General features: G+C 44.8%; 1 protein-coding gene and 1 long non-coding RNA gene across 2 annotated transcripts in view; one reads left to right on the top strand and one right to left on the bottom strand.

The window, feature by feature from the left end:
• GLYCTK (glycerate kinase) overlaps positions 1 to 18,458 on the bottom strand; it is a 110,387-nt gene that overhangs the window by 38,865 nt on the left and 53,064 nt on the right. Inside the window, exon 3 of the mRNA XM_078661465.1 lies at positions 11,941 to 12,064. The gene's annotated coding sequence lies outside the window, so the exon portion shown is untranslated. The remainder of the gene's footprint in view (positions 1 to 11,940; positions 12,065 to 18,458) is intronic.
• Positions 1 to 18,458, top strand: part of LOC144782228 (uncharacterized) — a 211,921-nt gene that overhangs the window by 177,107 nt on the left and 16,356 nt on the right. Inside the window, exon 2 of the long non-coding RNA XR_013601121.1 lies at positions 14,970 to 15,032. This is a non-coding gene — a long non-coding RNA (uncharacterized LOC144782228). The remainder of the gene's footprint in view (positions 1 to 14,969; positions 15,033 to 18,458) is intronic.

Genomic DNA, 18,458 nt, shown 5'->3' with positions numbered 1-18,458 from the left:
TCAGATCTTGTGGGAGTCAAAATTACAGGCATACATGTGGAGTGGTGTGGCTCACTGGTTAGAGGCGGCAGACCCGGGAGCATAGGACGGCCCGGGACCAGGGTTCAATTCCCAACGCGGCAGGGTCTTGGACCAGCGTCAGCGGACTCGATAATTCTCGCATCGGTGCCTACTCTAACTAGGGATCACACTCGGCAACTCTGGGCATTAGCTTGCCTCATCTCCACAACGGCCCCCCACATACGCCGGGGATGCCTGGTTTCAACTTGGAGATACCCAGTAGGGACCATCTCACAGGGAAACCCAGCGGTCTATAGCGCAGAGATACTCCTCTGGGAGTCGATTCTAGCGCGTTAGAAACCCACAATTAATTAAATAATTAATTACATGCATTTTTTTTGCTTTGTGAGGCAGTCATATTCCCAGCAGCGTTACACATAAACATGAATGGTTCTTTTTTTCCAAATTGTCAAGCAAACTCAACTCATATGACACCTTCAGGCAATCCTGCCTGTTCAGCCAATGTCCCTTCCTCAACTGAGACATCTACGCTTGTACTAAAATATTAATGACGCTATGCATACCTAGAGGAGATAATTTAGGAAAAGTCATCCTTTGCTGGTTTGATACCAAATATAGCACTACTAATTAGTCATGAAATACTTAGATCGGAACAAGAGGGAGCCTCCCTAGGTACAATGTACAAATATACCGCTCGGCATGTAAAGCTACACCTATTTGCTTCCGTCAGTAGCATCTTGTCCAAATAATTACAGAATAACCATTTACCAACATGGACACTATTTGTGCCCAATCGATCACCCGACATCCATGTGCTAAATGGCCACTGGGAAAATGTTCCAATCACAGATCCATTGTACCAATACTCTTCTGTGATAAGGCAGTTGCAAGGAATCAGTGGGTTTCAGTGTGAGCCACAAGCAGTGATGTAACGCAGGAACCTGCCGCCCCAGTGGTGTAGAAGGGCCCCCAACCCTTCTGCTGGGTCCTAGTCAGCCCAAGGCCAATGTATGTGTGAGATATGGGAGACTCGGGGGGCCCTTTTCACATTTGGCAGGGGAGGACATCATTTTGTGTTACACCACTAGTCCCTAGTACTCAGGTCTCCTATGTCTTACACTGAGGCACAATGATGAGTGTGAAATATCTGCAGTGACTTCAGACTAAACAACCATTCTCTCCTCCTGACCATAAGTTCCCAGCAGGCAGTTAACAAATACAATAAGTGTTTCAACTGCTTCACCATTAACGTAAAGTAAAAGAACCAGGAAATAACATTCAAAGGGTCTTTGCCATTGCTGACCTAAGTTTATATAGGTATTGTAGATTTACAAAGGAGGTTCTAACATTTCTGTTAGGGCATGCAGAAATATCACACAACATCTGGCTATTCCAACAAAGTCACACACATTGAAAACAAGCTACACCTAATGGCTTTGCCAAACTTTGTTTTTTTATTAGAAATATAAACTCATGTAGCAGGGATGCAAAAATATTGAAATGCCCTCTTAAAAGATATAATTTAATTGAGCATGTTAATCAGTGTGACAGAACATGTCTGGACTAAAACATACAAGAGAATAAAGTGACACCAATTAGAAAGCTAAAACGAGGTTCTACTCTAGGTCATCCAGTGGTATGGCATCTGCACAGGTTATTACTGTTTTATTTATCTTGTACTTAAATAAAGTACTGAAATCGTTATACGTGTACTAACTCTAATACATTATAATTTGAAACTATGAGAGGTCATGTTGGAAAATCCCATCTTTATATCACTCATTGGGGCCCTCCCACCTGTCTCTAAGGTCAATCAAGAATTGCGTGAACCAGGTACTGGTGAAAGTTTTGGATGCCCAGAGTACAAATATGAACTCAAGCTTCATTTTATACCTTCTTGGGATAGATGAGTTTTCAAGAAAGCTTTCAGCTGATGCCATGCACCCAGAGTTGCTTTTCCATGCAGTCAAAGGAGCTGCAAAGGACCAGCAAGTACATGTCAGAGTTTGTTATAGCTGGGCTCAGGTCGCATTCTACAGCGTGTCCGCCAAGCTTCTCCTTCAGAGAGGGGAGGTGGTCAAGGACCCAGCTGGGGTGGTATTTATGGTGCCGCTCCACTGCTGTATGTGCAGCTCAGCGATCGGTGGTCCTTAACCGCATGCGCGCTGCGGCTATTTTCGCGCTGCGCGGCTTTTTTCAAAAAGCCGCGTTACATGATGAGCTCAGCTCGTCATCAGCGTGCGAGCGGCGCAACTGATGGCGAGCTGAGCTCGTCATCAGCGCCGAAGTGGTTAAGGGTTTTGGTCCTGATTGAAACAAATGCAGGTGCAGTTCCAGAGGTCTTTAGCAATGAGCAGCAGCCCCCATCTGGACCTCTGTATTTAGGAGTTGCCATCCCGACTGGGCCTTCAGCAAACAGCAGTTGCAGCCCCTGTCCATGGCTACTTGCTTGCTGAAATGTAGCCTCAACCAGGCCTTCTGCAATCTCACAATTACAGTGTCACAGTCCTTGCCAGGAACCGGGGTTAAAGTCAGGGGGGCCGCCAGGCACACGCATCCCTCCAAATCAATCTTGTGCAGTCTGCCTTTTCCTGACTGCCCCCATGCCACTGGGGATGCGCTGGAACTCTCCCTTTCCAGAACAGTCACTCCTCCTGCAGGGCCAGGTAAGCTACTTCCCTCAGCAGGTGGCCCTCTAGGCACTTTAGGACATGTGTATAGCTCCGTTGGCCGGAATTCCATACTACAAATGATTATCCCTCACCTCTGGGAGACTGGCTGTCAGGCACCCCCATGCTGGTTGCACAACAGTCGTTTAAGTATACTGTGGAGCACACCAGTAAGACATTGGAGTATTATTTGGGGCCAAGGACTACCCAACAAAAGGAATAACCCTAACCTTTGTCAGGGTGAACCCTCAAAGTCACAAAATGAACTGGAGTTCAACCCCCAGTAGCTGTGGCACAGAGTAGATAGACTTAATCTGGGGCATTGTGTAAAGTATTCATGCAGTACCAAAACAGTAACTGCCCACTTCAAATCTGAGAAGGCATTTCCCCCTTCAAACACTCTGACTGTAGCTTTATATTTGACCCTGTACCATGCTTTACTGCATATGTTATGTTATGTTTATTTGTGAAAGGCACAACTAACCTGGGAAGCACGTACTGTATGGGCCGAGCCAGGGTCGGGGCTAGGTGAAGAACCAGGTCTTCAGTTTCTTGCAGAATTCAAGAACTGAGAATATCTGATATGCAGTGTATGCAGTGGCTTGTCGTTCTCTGTATGCGGGGGGGATTTGTGGAAGTTTATGAGGTAAGAGGGCCAAATGTTGCTTAAGGCTATGTATGTGTGTTTGAGGAGTTTCAAGACTGATGGTTTGAGGATTTGGAGCCAGTGAAACTCTTCGAGGTGTTGGGGGATGTGAGTGTGGGGTGGGAGGTTGAGGTTGAGGGTGATTCTGGCCACTGAGTTTTGTATGACCAGAAGTCTTCTGGTCATTTGAGTGTTGAATTCAGAATAAAGTGTGTGGTGCGTTACTGTAGTCCAGCTTGCTGGTGATGAGGACTTGGGCAATGGTTCTGAGTGTTGGTCTGAAGCCATATGAAGATCTTCTTGATCATCTTGAGTGTGTGAAAGCAGGAGATGTGCCTGCTTTCACTTGGCCAGTCTATGTGCATTGGTTGTTGATTGCTATTCCATAGTTTTTTGTGTGGGTTGCTCAGAGGGGTGTGGGTCTGGGTTCCACAAGCCACTAGGTGGAGTTTCAGAACAAGGTGTCATCTCCAAAGATTACTACTTCCTTCTAGTCTGTGTTGAGCTTAAGCCAGCTGCTTTTCATCCATCTGTTGACCATAGTCATGAATGCAGAGAAATTGTTCCTGTTGTTTCGCGTTTGTCCGAGAATATGAATACGAGCTGGTTGTCGCCAGCAAAGGGTATGCTGTGAATCTATGGGCGTGGGTAATACTGGCGATTAGGGCATGTACACGTTGAACAGCGTGGGATTGAGTGAGAATCCTTGTAGCACTCTGCAGATGAGGGTGAAGGTGTCCGGGGTATTGGGGACCAGACTTACGAACTGGGTGGAAGGAGCAAATCCAGTGAAGGTGGGACCTCAGATGCTGGCTTCTTGCAATCGTTGAATAAGGATGGGGTGGAAGGCAGTGTCCAAGGCTAGGGAAAGATCCAGTAGGTTGAGGCTGATGGGTCATCTCTGTCCATGATCATCCGGATGCCGTCCATGGAAGTGATGAGAGCGATCTCTGTACTGGGGTTGGTCCTGAATCCGGATTGTGTGGTGTCGAAGAAGTGGCTATCACTTAGGTGGGTGGCTAGGCATTTGTTTATTATCTTTTCCATTACTTTTGCCAGGCAGGATAGGAGGGAACTAAGCTGGTAGTCTACTGAGGGCTTTTGAGGTGGGTGGGGGGGCAGTTCTGTGGCATGTTTCTAGGCATCCAGGTAGGTGGCTGTTATGATTGAGTCATTCATGATTGGGGTTAGGGCTGCGCTGATGGGGTTCAGTCCTTTGATGATAACATGGTTATGGCAGGAGTCCAAGGGTGCTCCGGGGTGCACAGACTGAATGGTTGTTGCAGTTTCTTCAGTGGTGATGGTGTGACAAGTGGTCGGGGGGGTCCCATTGGTGTTGGTAGAGATGGGCAGGAGGGCTGCAAGGATGGAAGGGTCCCCATGGCTCTTTTCATAGATGATGGTGATCTTGTTGGAGCAGAATAGGGACAGCTAGGTGCAGAGGTCATGAGGTGGGGTTACGCTAGTGGAGCTTGCTGCCAGAGTGGTGGAGTTTTTAACTATGACAAAGATTTCTTTGGGGCTGCTTTTGATGCAATCAGTGAGCGCGGAGCGTTATTGACTCCGATTTGCTGATGGTAGCGTCGGTGGGCCGATTTCTTGGTGCTCATGTAGGTGTCAATCTGACTTTGTCTCCATCTGTGTGCAAGTTGCTTTCAGCAGCTTTTGGTGAGCCTGATCTCTACTGTGTACCAGCTAGTTTGCAGTCTGGTTCTCATGGCTTTGAGAAGAGCCAGGGTATCTGTGCAGGTGGTGACCTAGTTGTTGAAGTTGGAGATGGATTCAAGGAGTTGTTTTTGTATTGAGGCAGTGGTGTAAGAGTTCGGAAGACCAGGATGCATATGAGATCTTGTTACAGTCCCATCATGAAGATTTGTTGATGGTGTTTTACTGGTGGTGTGGGATGGGTATGCTGACGTTGATGAGGATGTGGTTGGATCAGGTGATTGATGTGGGCTTTTTTACTGTGATGTTGCTAAAACTGGGATCCAGCAGGTGTCTGGCAGCGTGTACAGACTTTTGTGGCTAGATCTGTCATATAAAGATGCTGTATATATACATACATACATAAAACTATAATTAGCAAAATAAATAAATGTACCAGTTTTACGCCTCGTAATAAACCCTAAAAGTGTTTCCAGCTCCTATGCAAGAGGTGCGGAAAATCTTATTAATATTGTCCCTGTGGCGGGTGGTAATCTTTGTTGGCTTTTTTAAAGTTTTCAAACAATTTTTTTAGGAAATGAAGACCAATAGTACAGCTGTACAATGTTTGGGTACACTATCACAATATGTGGGTCTTACAGTTTAACAATTAGCCATCTCTCCACACCAGCACTTCCAAAAACAGAGGAGTCATCACACCAATCAAAATGCCAGCAGAAGCGAGTTCAATAAGAAGAGAGAAAGAGGCCCCCTAAGGAACTATCGACAGAACAGGGTACCCCTTTAGAAGATCAATATTGAATTACAGAGGACTGCTTTCTGGGGCGGGGTGAGACTGAAGGAATTGGTAGCACGTAGGTGGGGAGCGAAGAGAGGGGAGTTTCAATTGAATGAGGTGGCCAGTTTGAAGGGGGAGTAGGCAAGGGAGCCGGGCCCAAGATAATGGAGCTGCTGGAACGTGGGATCATTCAGCATCCCTGCTTGTTGGACACAGTATAGAGAGGGAAGATATGGTTGGCACAGCTAAATCCGGAGGGGGCGCAGTGGAGGGAGGAATAACACACAGGTCCAGACACGACTCTTGGATGCAGGTCATGTTTAGATGGGGGGTGCCTTGGGCATCAGCATCAAGGTTCAGAAAAGGGGATCATATGGCTTCAAATAACTCTGCCTATCTTAGAGTCGATAAATTATACGTTCATACAATGCTACTTTAAATATCTCAGTAAGCCATTCATCACGTGTGGGTATGTGTTGTGTGCGCCAGTGACGTAGGACACATAATGTGGCTATTGGCAGCACCGTAGACAAGAGTCGCTAAGTGTGAGGGGTAAGATCAGATAAGTCTGCAGTGTCATGTAGCATAACCTTGGACTGCAGAAGCGGGAAGGGCAGGGCCAGCACGAGGCGGCTGCCTATGTGAGACCAAAGCCGGGAAGTGTCCGGACAATCGTATAATATGTGTGTTGTGTCGCAGCTGCGTTGCAAGCAGTGCCTGCATTGCGAATGGGGTAGAAGCCCCACTACAGTGAGGGGGTCCAGTACCAGTCCTGGATCTTTTTGAAGAGGCAAAATTTCATTCTAACCTTGCGCACCCCACAGCGCAAGTCTGCGATCATCTCTTTCCAGTCTCCTTCTGAGTATTGAAGATCAAGAACATTTTGCCGGAATGTGCTGAGAGATTATAGAAGGGAGCCTGAAGGAATGTGTTGAACCAAGCTGTGGCTCCCTGGTAGGATCCCCAGATGTCCAGATTTTTAAGTATGGGAGAGACTGGCATGTTCCATGGTTTGGCCTCTAGGGCACCGTGGAGGCAGTGTTGAATTTGGGAGGAATGCCATAGGTGTGAGTGGGGAATATGAAACTCCTCTTGCAATTTGGCTAATCATTTTAATTTGCCATTTTAAACAATATCACCTGGAGTTGTTATCCCAGCTGTCATCCAGGTCGGCCATCGGAGGGGCTACGGCCCATTTGAATGGCAGTATTATTCCACATGGCAGCCTGTTGATGAAGCCAGGCTGGAGTGTGTGAGTTTGTGGGTGTGGTTCCCAACCCACACCATTGTATGTGCCATATGATTAGTAGTCAGAGTAGAGGGTGCCTTGTGGCGGTAGAGGGTGTCAAGACAGGATCACTGCCAGTGATGGCATGTTCCAACTGTACCAAGAAAAGGGCTTCACCAGCCCACATTCTAAATAAAAAAACGGCTCTGAATGTAAGGCATGATAATAAAGTTCAATTCAGGGCACTCCTTGTCCTCTGCATCTCCAGTCCGCTACCAGTTGAGAGAAGAATAGTCGAGGTCTCAGGTCTCCCAAAATAAAGGTGCAAATCCCCTTGTCTATAGTCCATAGGATGTGGGATTGGACAAGAAGGGGAACCATTTCAAGGACATATGTAAAACAGGAGGCTATTTACCATCTTGACCGCTTGTGCTCTCCCAATAGGGATAACTTAAGGTGATTCTATTTAATCCATTCAAGATTGGTTTTAGTTATGAGGTGATCTAGGTTGTCGAAGACCATATGTTTAAGACCTCTATTGACCAGGATACCTAATTATTTGAGTCAGTTCTGTATCAAGTGGAATGGACAGCCAGCAACGGGTGCTTGTTTTGTATAGCAGGACCTAGTCAAAACTTCCCTCTTATCCCAATTGACTTACTATCCTGAAATTCTGGAAAAGTACACAATAAGAGACATCAAGGCCGGAATCGATATGTCTAGATCAGTGAGCGAAAGCAAAATATCATCTACATAAAGTAGAAACTTGACCAAGACAGCTTAGGTAGATATGCCCACAATATGGGGTGACTGACGCATGGCCACTGCTAGGGGTTCCATGGCCAATTGAAACAGTAGGGGTGACATAGGACACCCCTACCTAGTTCCTTTGTGAATCGGAAATACATTAGATAGAAATCCGCTGCAGTTGACCTGAGTGGTAAGCTCAGAGTACACCCATCAAATATTTGGTATGAAATTATCCCCCAGGCCAAGTCTAGAAGGACTCTGAACATGTACTGCCACTCTAAGTGGTCAAATGCCTTCTCAACATCTAAAGAGAGGGCAGTTCTGGCTTCTGGAGAATCCTTAGAGAGCCATAGCAGGTGAGCCAGCATGAGAAGATGATTGCAGGGGGGCATGCCTGGGACAAATCCTACCTACTTGGAATAACCTGTTTGAGTTGGGTAGCCAAGATACTTGCTGCAATTTCGTATATGTATTCAGGAGCTACCACAAAGGAGGAGGTCTTTACCAGGATTTGGCAAGACTGTGATCACCAAGCTTGTTGGACATGCTGGTAATGGAGAAACTGCTGTTCACTTCCTGGAAGGCGGCGTGAAGATGTTCCACTGCATCCGTCTTCAGCCATCTATAAAATTCCCCCAGGAACATGTCCTCTCCAGGGGCTTTGTTATAGGGGGGGGTGGAGATGGCCTGTGCCACCTCTTCCTTCTAAGACGGCTCCACCTTCGTCGCTGAGACTAGGAAGGGCGATGGTGGAGGGGAAGGTATTTATTTAGCTGTCATCATTGCTAAGGTCAGATTTGTATAAGGTGGCATAGAAGGCTCCATACATGTTGGCAATGCCTTGTAGATCCTGGACCATGTGGCCTGAGTCTTCCTTGATGGCAGGGGTAGCTGTTACCGCTTTCCTCTGTTGGAGCTGTGCCTCCAAAAGTCTGCCCCCATTCTCCCCCTGTTCATAATGGCAGGCTTCAAGTTTATAGAGTGCATATTCTGCTTTAGATGTGTCGAGGGAGTTGAGTTCCATCTTAGCCTTCTCCGGGGTCTATCAAGGAGAGAAAAGAAGGCTGATTTTGGGCCAGTCGGGGTACAGACAGATCTCACGCAGAGTAGCGTTGAGCCGATTGTATGCTGTGCAAGGGCATAACACCCCTTTTCCGCCCACAGATGAAGAACAGAACAGGGTAGGGCCTTAGGAATGAGGATAGCCACCCCACGTTTTCTATATTGCAGCCATAAAGTGTGGGGTCCAGATTGAGCATGGTCACAAGAGCTGTGCAGCTATAGACTATCTTCCCCACCCAGTCTCTTCTATGTTTTTTCGCCTCTTTAGGATAGAGGTGGGTTTCTCTGAGGAGGGCAATGTCAGCTTTACAGGAGGCAAGGTAGAATAGTATCTTTTTACGTTTTATGCAGTTGGTCACTCCATTCACGTTAAGTGAAATAATAGTAAGAGGGTGAGATGTCACAGTAGCGAATGGGACAAGAAGAAAGTAGCACCCAGGGATATCGAATAGGAAGGAGAACGTTCAAATGGGCACTGTCAAGCTGGGTGATAGTAGTGCAAGGGAGCTGAAGTGAGGCTCGATGTAGGTGGTCGGGTAGGCACGGGAGCTTGGAGGGGAGACGTGTCACGGAGAGGACGGTCTCTATTGAAGGGATGGTGGATGTGAGATCTGGAGGAGGCAATCAAAGTGTACGCTTTGGTCTAGACCAGAGGTCTTCAAACCTTTTGATGCTGAGGCCCCTTGTCAAACTCTTTTAGGCATAAGGACCCCCTTCTGACAAACATTTCTAGAACATGGTACTCCTCATCATTGACAACTATCGACAACCATAAACCCCCCCAATTCCCACAGAAAATAATTTTTATAGTGGGGAAATAATATTAAACAGTGTTTAGCAAACCAAAGGCCAGTGAGCTCTGGGTGAAGTCAAAGGTATTAGCTAAAAACAAAGGGCCTAATTTATGAGGAATAGGTGTAAGGCAGCGTCGCACGTCTTCTTGCAGCATTGCCCTATACCTATGTGAAAGGGCAGAAAGCACCATATTTATGATATACGGTGCATTCCTGTCCTTTTCCCTTGCGTTGCTGAACAAATTGCTGCCCAGTACCATTATAGACAGGATTGTTTTTGTACGGAAAGGGGCACCTTCCTTCACAAAAACAATCCAGAGAGACATCTTCCTCTTTCTGTGTGGGCTGCAGAATGCAGCACACATGGAATGAGGAAAGAATTAGGAGAAATGAAAACATTTCCCTTGTTACGCCGCTGCTAGGGAGGCGTCCGTTTTTGGAGCTGCCCCAGGTTTACGTGATTTTGTAAATATGGGACAGCATCAAAATCCATGGGTGTTGTGTGGGAACCCCACGCAAAGCTCAACGAAACACCTCCTTGACGGAGACTAAGGCAATGCAGTGACTTGGCTGCTATGTCTTACTCCATATCAATGAGGCAACGCTAAGTTTTGCAGGGTGACTTTGCACTGCCTCATTGGGATGGTTGAGATGCTTGTGCCACCGGAGCGTCAAAAAAAGTGATGCTCTGGCGATAAAAGCCTCTCATAAATAAGCCCCAAAATATCCTGTACGTTTTTGAGGTCTTTCACCATCAGGTAGCTATATACAACATAATGGGCAGCGTAAATTGAAAATAAATTGAAAAAGTTGTTAGTGGGAAACACGGTGTATTACATTATGAAACCTCTATTAGATGATGCACTTCAGAGGTCTGTGTGTAACCAGAGAGCCACAGAATTACATCTTGATTGGTGCAGTGGAGAATAGTGATGTGTATTTTTGGTGCTACAAGGTCACGACCTGTGACAGAGAGCACTGTTAATATGTTAGTCAATATGTTATACTTGCCTTACACACAGTGTAAGAGAGAATGCTGCAAAAAGTGCAAATAGTTTTACGATAAAACGCTGCTTCCGAAATGTAGATTTTAGTAATACCAGAGTATATGTAATGTAATATGTAATGCAATATTTTTTTTACATAGCTGTCCCTTCAACACGTCTTTAGGGGTACTAAGGGCTATGTAAATGCAGTTGAAATTAAAAGCAAGCCCTTCCCAGCCCAGTTGTTAACTCTTTGCACTACCACTCAGCTTGGAGTGATTTGACCAATTACAGCCAGAATCGGTCCTAAGCATCCTTTACACTTGCAGATTAACTCACAGAGAACATTTACATTTCATTCAAGCAAGCAGCTGATAACGATCTATATAAGCCCTCCCACCGTCTTTTTCCATAACGAAAGCAAACACTTTGATTTGCTAGGGACAAGTGAGGCTGTGGATCCGTGACCACCTACCCAGGACTCCAGGGCCCCCCTGGGGGTCGCGCCTCACAGATTGAAGACCTCTGGTCTAGACTGTCAGTGTTGAGTCCTCAAGAGCCTGGTTCAAGGCGGTGGGATGGACACAGCCAGCAGCAAAAGGGTCCTTAGAAGTCAAGACAGTAGTGAGAGTAGAGTGCCTTGAGTATGGTGGTTACGGAGGACTGAGTGATGGGTAAGGGGAAGGTTACAAGGATAATTGGGGGAGGGAGAAAAAGTTGCAAAGATCATGAGGGACAAAGAACACAATAGCAGTGGTAGGGAGGGGGGCAATTGGGGCACATCTCAAGGCAGGATGGGTGATACGGTCAACAGACAAATCAAGCAGTGCAATCAACAATAAACAATGCTATAATCATGCAGCATTAACAATAATCCAAAGCACTGTACAAACATCAAGAATACTAGTACGGAAAATAATAGACATGGTACAGCAAAGATGGAGGCCTAGGGCTACGTAGTCGGAGCAGAAAATAGGTATGGGGATGAGCAGAAGGAAAATGGGGCAGGAAGGTGGGTGAGAGGGGAGGAAAGGAAAGGAATGAAGAGAAGGACTGGGACAAAAACAGTGTGGGGATGAGGATGGTAGCAGAAGAGATGGCAGGGACAGGAGGTAATGAAGCGAGAGCCAAGAAAAGAGTAGCAGGTGGTGGGGGGCAAGCAGGAGTAGTCCCTGATTAAAAAGGAGCAAAAGAATCAGAAATCAAAGCAAAGTATGCTCTTAGGGATGATATACTCAAGTGGCCCAGATGCCTAGGATGTGGGTGAGTAGTGTTTCTTGTGTAGTTCACAGAGGAAGGGTTGGAATCTCGCTGAGAGGCGTAGAAAGTTTGAGAGGTCACCTGGATATGTCTCGATCATCAGCGCGGGTAAGGTCTTCCACTGTCTTTAAAACCCTCTCCCGCTCTTGTTTCTTCCGCTGGGGTCAATCATGTTGGCGCCCGGTGCATTGTGACCATCCGGTGCCTTAGGTGGAGGGTGAGAAGGGAGACATAAACTGGGAATCAGGCATGATAATGGTTACCTTGGATGTTATATCGCTATATACTAGCATTGGACATGATCAAGGACTAGCAGCTCTATGACAAATGTTAAATAAAATATCAGCCAGCCTATGGGAACACATAGAGATGTTGTTAGATATGACTGAATTGATCTTGAGGAACAATGTGTTCTTATTCAAAGATGGATGGTACAGACAACTACAGGGGACTACGAGGGGGTCCAAATTTGCTCCTTCGTATGCCTGCCTCTTCATGGAGGAGGTGGTGGGGGAGCTAATTTGGGGCCCACACGGAACACCATGTATTGACTATGTGTTCTACTGGGGATGCTTCATACACAACTGATTTATGATCTGGACAGGCAGTGTACAGCAATTAAATACCTTCTACTCTACTTTAACAACAAACAGTCTAACATAAAATGTACCTTTCACCACAGAACAGAGAGAATAATGTTCCTTGACTTTGAACTGTTCATTAGTAATAAAAAAATTCAGAAAAGACTTTATCGTAAGCACACCTCGTGCAATTTAGTATTATATGCATCCAGTGCCCATCCGAAATGTCAGGTTAATCCCCCTTGGAGAAATGACATGGACTATGCGCAACTGCAGTGAAGAGTCAGAATGTGATGAGACGGCACTCAATGACATTGAGATGAGGTTCTTACGAAGAGGATACAGTAGGCAAGTGGTGAGTGCTGCTAGGAAACTAATTTTAATATGAATAGGGAACACACACTAATCAAAAGACATCAAGAGAGGGAGAGAACCAACAAAGTTCGGTTGTTGACAGATTACAGCAGACTCGCTATTAAATTCCATACGTTCCTTCAGAGCCACTGGCACCTACTGACATTAGATAGAACACTACAGGGCAACATCTCTACTAAGCCTGACCTAATTGTTCGTAGGGGGCAAACCCTTAAAAATCTTCCTAGTCCTATTTACCCAAAAAATAGATGCAAGGAAAACTGGTTAACGAACCAGAGTTTAGGTTTTTACAAATACGCCCATTGTGGTGTATTCAGATGGGCTATGGACAAAATTAAGAGATTCAGTGATGGGGATGTAGAAACGCATGACATTTTGTACAACATTACTTGTAATTTAAAATATGTGGTGTACATTATTGTCTGTGCATGTGAGAGAATATATGTTGGCAGCACAATCAGGTGCCTGAGAGACAGAGTTGGCGAACACATGAGGGCCCTAAAAGCCACCAATGTTCGCTATCCTATTGCGACCCATGCCATGGAATGTGAATCACAAACTGTACACCATGGAAAGGCATCTGACGAAGCCCATCATAATATGGCTAGCGGTGTCTGATAGACACAGCCACCATATGAACCCTTTTCTCCTCGGTCTCGGTCGCAAGGCGACCGGGGCGGAAAAGCGGCAGACGGTGTTTCCGTGTGCCGTGGTCCCCTGCGCCATAGTAATATGGCAGGGTGGAAATGGGTGGCGGGAGGGCAGGGATGTCGGGAGGAACGCCAACGCCCGCATGGCGGTGGCGATCCGCCCGACATCCTAATGGGCCCCTATGTCTCAGACGTAGAGAAGAGATGTGGATTATGCGACTACGATCTGTTGATAGTGCTCTAAACATATATCATGAATTACAATATATCCTGAGGGAATGATGTAGATACTATGAAATGTCTACTATGTATATACTTCGGTAACCTTTACTTGATATCACGGGATCATCAGTTTCTAGCGATTATTGGGTAGATACTACCAAGAACCAGAACCTGCAGGTAGGTCAAATACACTTGACTCTAGCCAGTCCTTTTGTCTATATTCAGACTAGCCAGTCTAACAGTAAGCACTTACTGCTAGGAAATCTATCCATACTTTTACCACTTGGAGACTCACAAATATTGGTTCTATCCCTACACAGTATCAAACCATGCTATGAACCTGAGTTTTCAACTATTATACCTGATTCACGATAGTGGGCACTACTTAAATAATCAAAGCAGAGACTGGACGACTATGACCCATCGTCATTGCCCATTTTCAAGTGAGGGACTTTAATCATGAACAGTACTTACGTAATTTGAGTTAGGAAATTGGTTTCATTATATTTGAAGCATTGGTCTTCAATTAAGATTACCCAGTCTGGTAGGAAGCGCAGACAATACGGAGACCCACTTATTTTTGGGGTAGTACATAATGACCCATCCTTTCAACTTTGAATATGGCTGATGGATTTAGGGATTTTACCCATGATATGATTGTTCTTATTCAATTATCAAACAGCATATTAGCTGTCAACCTTTACAGCACTATTTGACTTAGATCGTTATTAAGTAATGTTACTAACATTAATCACTTCTATGATTCTGCTGGAAGCTCCACCATCGGATTTAGTTATGTAAGTTATTGTGACATTTACGCTATTTATCCACAATTCGAATTTTACAGTACTTTTTGACTTCACAAACTCAATGGACGTCGGGTGAACTGCCCATCCTCTATTTTCGTTTACAAAAAGAAAATCGATATGGCGGCTGTGCGGAACGTCGAAACACACTGCAGCCCTGCAGCGTTGGACTCCATTCAGCTCTAGATAAATATATTAACCTTGTCCCTCAGCCCACATTTCTCATTTAGTAGAATTCAGTCTTATTCGACACTAGAGTGAAATTTAAGATCTCTCGTCCTATTTTCTGTTTAGATCACAGAGTTGTACCCAAACCGGGCACCACAGAATATTATTCGCTGCAAACTCACACAAAGAAACTTTGAGTCCATGGAGTGAGTTGTGATCTGTTTTTCGACTTACCTATTAATTGATTTGACGACTTGTCACGCTGTAGGTACTGAGATAGTGATTGCAACTCTTTTGGTCTTTTTCAGGTTATCTACCAACTAAGGAACCATATTCTCTCCACCGACCTCTATGTTTCTTTACCGCCAAGGGTGAGTGGTTACATAAACAACTTAGATTAATGTCACCTTAGACAGCCATGCGTAGGTTATTATGTTTCTATATTGCTTCATATTTTCTCTCAAGGTGGAACGATGGTTATTACCATCTATGAACTAGAACGTAATTCGGAGACCTGAGATTAGGAGGTATAAGATGTTCGGTCATGCGGTACTTCATCTGCATGCAGGTTCTAACGGACACCGTACAACTGCCCTGATCCTGTAATATCTGCTTACATAACTAATGACTTCCTAGCTATTTGCTCCCTCTTTCTTTACCTCACCTTGGAAGATGGTCTCACAGCTTTCCTCGAACCTTGTTACTTTTCGTTATTTTACATTACTCATTACCTTGCCCCCCCTTTCGATTTGTAATGAGAGAATCAACTGACTAAATATATGTGAATACTATATGTTGATCTGACCTACCTTCACAATGTTCACTGTGTGCACTTGATAGACATGTTACACATTGAAGTCACTTTTGGTGGTTATCAGTGCCTTATTTTAATTTTTTAAAAATTATTTTATGCTAGACAATTCTTTTCTATTATCCCTCTTGATATTTGTAGCCCTGATGAAGTTGTGATAACGACGAAACACGGGTTGGCTACGGCTACTGTAAGGCTAATGTGAAGAGCCACTGGAATCACAATAAACAACTTGTTAAGAACAAGGCTGAAGAAACCACGAAAGAAGATTACATTATTGCTATATAGCTATTTCCCTGCAGCGGCTGTCTATGGTGATCCACATTATAGGTGGCTCCAGGAGCCCAAACTTGATGTCCCATTTTTTCAGCTGAGGACGGAGGGTTACAAAAGCCTGTTTCTAGTCCCTGGTGCCCACTGAGAAGTACGCCACGATATGGAGCCTGCCACCAGCAATGTTGTATGGACCATGTTTGCGCGTTTCTAAAAGGATCTACCTGGTACGGGCATGGGACAGGAACATGTGATAATAGGACAGAGCCTGTTTCCTTCACCTGCATGTGGATGCAGTCCTGAATTCTGCACACTTGTTGGATTTTGAAAGGGGGCGTGAAGGCAAGCCCTGACACCTTGGGGATAAACTCAAGTACGAACGCATGGGTATCAGATCCCTCCATCTTTTACAGAATGCCACAAAATTTGATGTTATCACAGCGGAAACGGTCTTCATGGTCAATCAGTTTCTGTTGGATATGCCAGATATCTGGGCTGGAGGCCTGTAGAGCCACTAATTTCTCCTCCATCTTTGAGAGCTCGTGAACGAGAGCAGCCACCATAGAACAAAACAGTCCCATATCTGTTTTAAGCGTCCACACATTCTGGGTGAGGTCCGTCATCTTTGTGTCCATTGCAGTGAGGCAGTTGCCTATGATAGTAAGTTATATTAGGATGTAGTCCAGGGTGCCTCCAATGGCTAGGAAGATGACTGCTGAGCCGGCGTTGCGGCAGTCTTCCCACCACTAACGACCTCTAGAAAAAGAATCTGTTGCAAAGGTTTTCCGGAGGCCATTATTATAGTATGGTTTGCAACCGTAGATGCAAAGATGTCAGAGAAGATAAGTGAGAGGAGGTGAAGAGGGTGATTGTCAACTCAGAAGAGACAGCCACAATCTAGAGAACTATCATAGGGCAACAGAGACACTTGTCAGCAGAGTTGGACAGTGGAATTCCAACGGAGGTGGGAAGGACAATCTGTGAAACTAACTAAAACTCCTAGGTACTAGAAGCTAGGTGGGTCCTACCTCCACCAGACAATGGCAGGCAAGTGTAAGTTAACGTCTGTTATACAAGTGTTAGGGATGGAGGCTGATATCGGTGGTGTAGGGAAGTCTCACCAAGGACAAGGGAAGCAGACCTCTGATCTACAATGGTAGGAGAATCAGAGTCATACTCCGGTGTGAGGCTCCAAGAATGGGTATCCGGAAGAAGTAGTGCAAACCAATTTGGACAGAATGAAGACCAAGAATCGCGCTGAGCTATTCATGACATACAAAAGAACTCCGTTTAACACTCCGACGTATGTATCAAAGTACTCCACAAGCTCTAAACAAACACAACGGATAATAAGGAAAATATGGGAGCTACTGGAGCAAGAAAAAGACTTTCATGGCTTATTTAACGAAAAACCGACCTTCGCATACACTCGAGGAAGAAATTTACAGGAACTAATTTTGACACCCAAAAAAACAAATTTGACACAATACAAGGAAACGCAACGATGCTCTAATTGCATAAATTGTAACAATATCACAACAGGCCAATACTTGACACATCCTCACACAGGCAAGAAAATACAACTTCATCATTCAGCAGACTGCAACACAGTAAATATAGTTTACTGCCTGAAATATCCCTGCGGATTAGCCTATGTTGGCAAAACAGAACGGAAGTTCAAAACAAGACTGATAGAACACAAAAGCAATATCCGGACTAACAATAAAAGCTCTAGCATAGCTATACATTGGCACGAAGCAAGACACACCATCTCCCAAATACAGGGTCAGATAGTTGAAGTGGTTAAAAACCTGGAGGGGATAGATAACCGCAAACGATTACTACAGGGAGAGAACTCCTGGATTGAAACCTTAGGTACAGCTTCCCCAAAAGGGTTAAATGATCGAATAGATTATAGTTATTATCTATGAGATATAATATTTCATTCGATGATCCACATAGGAATTCAAAACGCACTTAAAAAAAACATCATAATGGGTACAACAGTGTATACACAGTTTACATGATGAACACATGTTTTCTATATATGTGATTTGGGACTGAACCACACATTATTTGCAGTTTTTATTGTAAATAGACACAATTTGTGCAATTATATGTGTTTATGTATGCAACTTGAGACAAACAACAGAGCAATTTTTTTTGTCTACAGTACACAGCCACATACACAAACCAAAAATATTTTCATCTACTACACGTTCATTCTTTTTATTATTGCAGGAGATATAACACGCATGCAAGAATTTATAGTAATACACAGTTTTTCCACTGCCGATCATTTTATTTCAGCAAGGCATTCATTTTTATGCCTTTTCTAGACTCCGATTACATGAGCCCTTTTTCCAAGTTTACCGCCATACCACCCCTTTAGAGTCCGTCATTTCGGCTAATGCCTGTAATTCGGTAGATAGTCTTTTTCCGATTCCAACTAAGCGAGTTCTATCTCAATGTTTACCGTCATAGTTCACTTAGTGATTCTCCGTCTTTTTTCAACTCTTATTACACGAGTCCTATTTTTACATTTATCGTTATTGAACACAGTATTTCACTTCGTGATTCACCGTCGATTTCCATTACATTAGTCCTATTTTTATGCCTACCGGCACTGAACACAGAGACTCACTCCGTGATTCTATGTCAGGAAGCGGAGGCGAGGATTTTGCTATTCCTTTCTCCATTTTATTGGACAGCA

The sequence above is a fragment of the Lissotriton helveticus genome, chromosome 9 (genome assembly GCF_964261635.1).
Source record: "Lissotriton helveticus chromosome 9, aLisHel1.1, whole genome shotgun sequence".
Lineage (NCBI taxonomy): Eukaryota > Metazoa > Chordata > Amphibia > Caudata > Salamandridae > Lissotriton > Lissotriton helveticus.
This window is presented reverse-complemented; position numbering and strand designations above follow the sequence as displayed.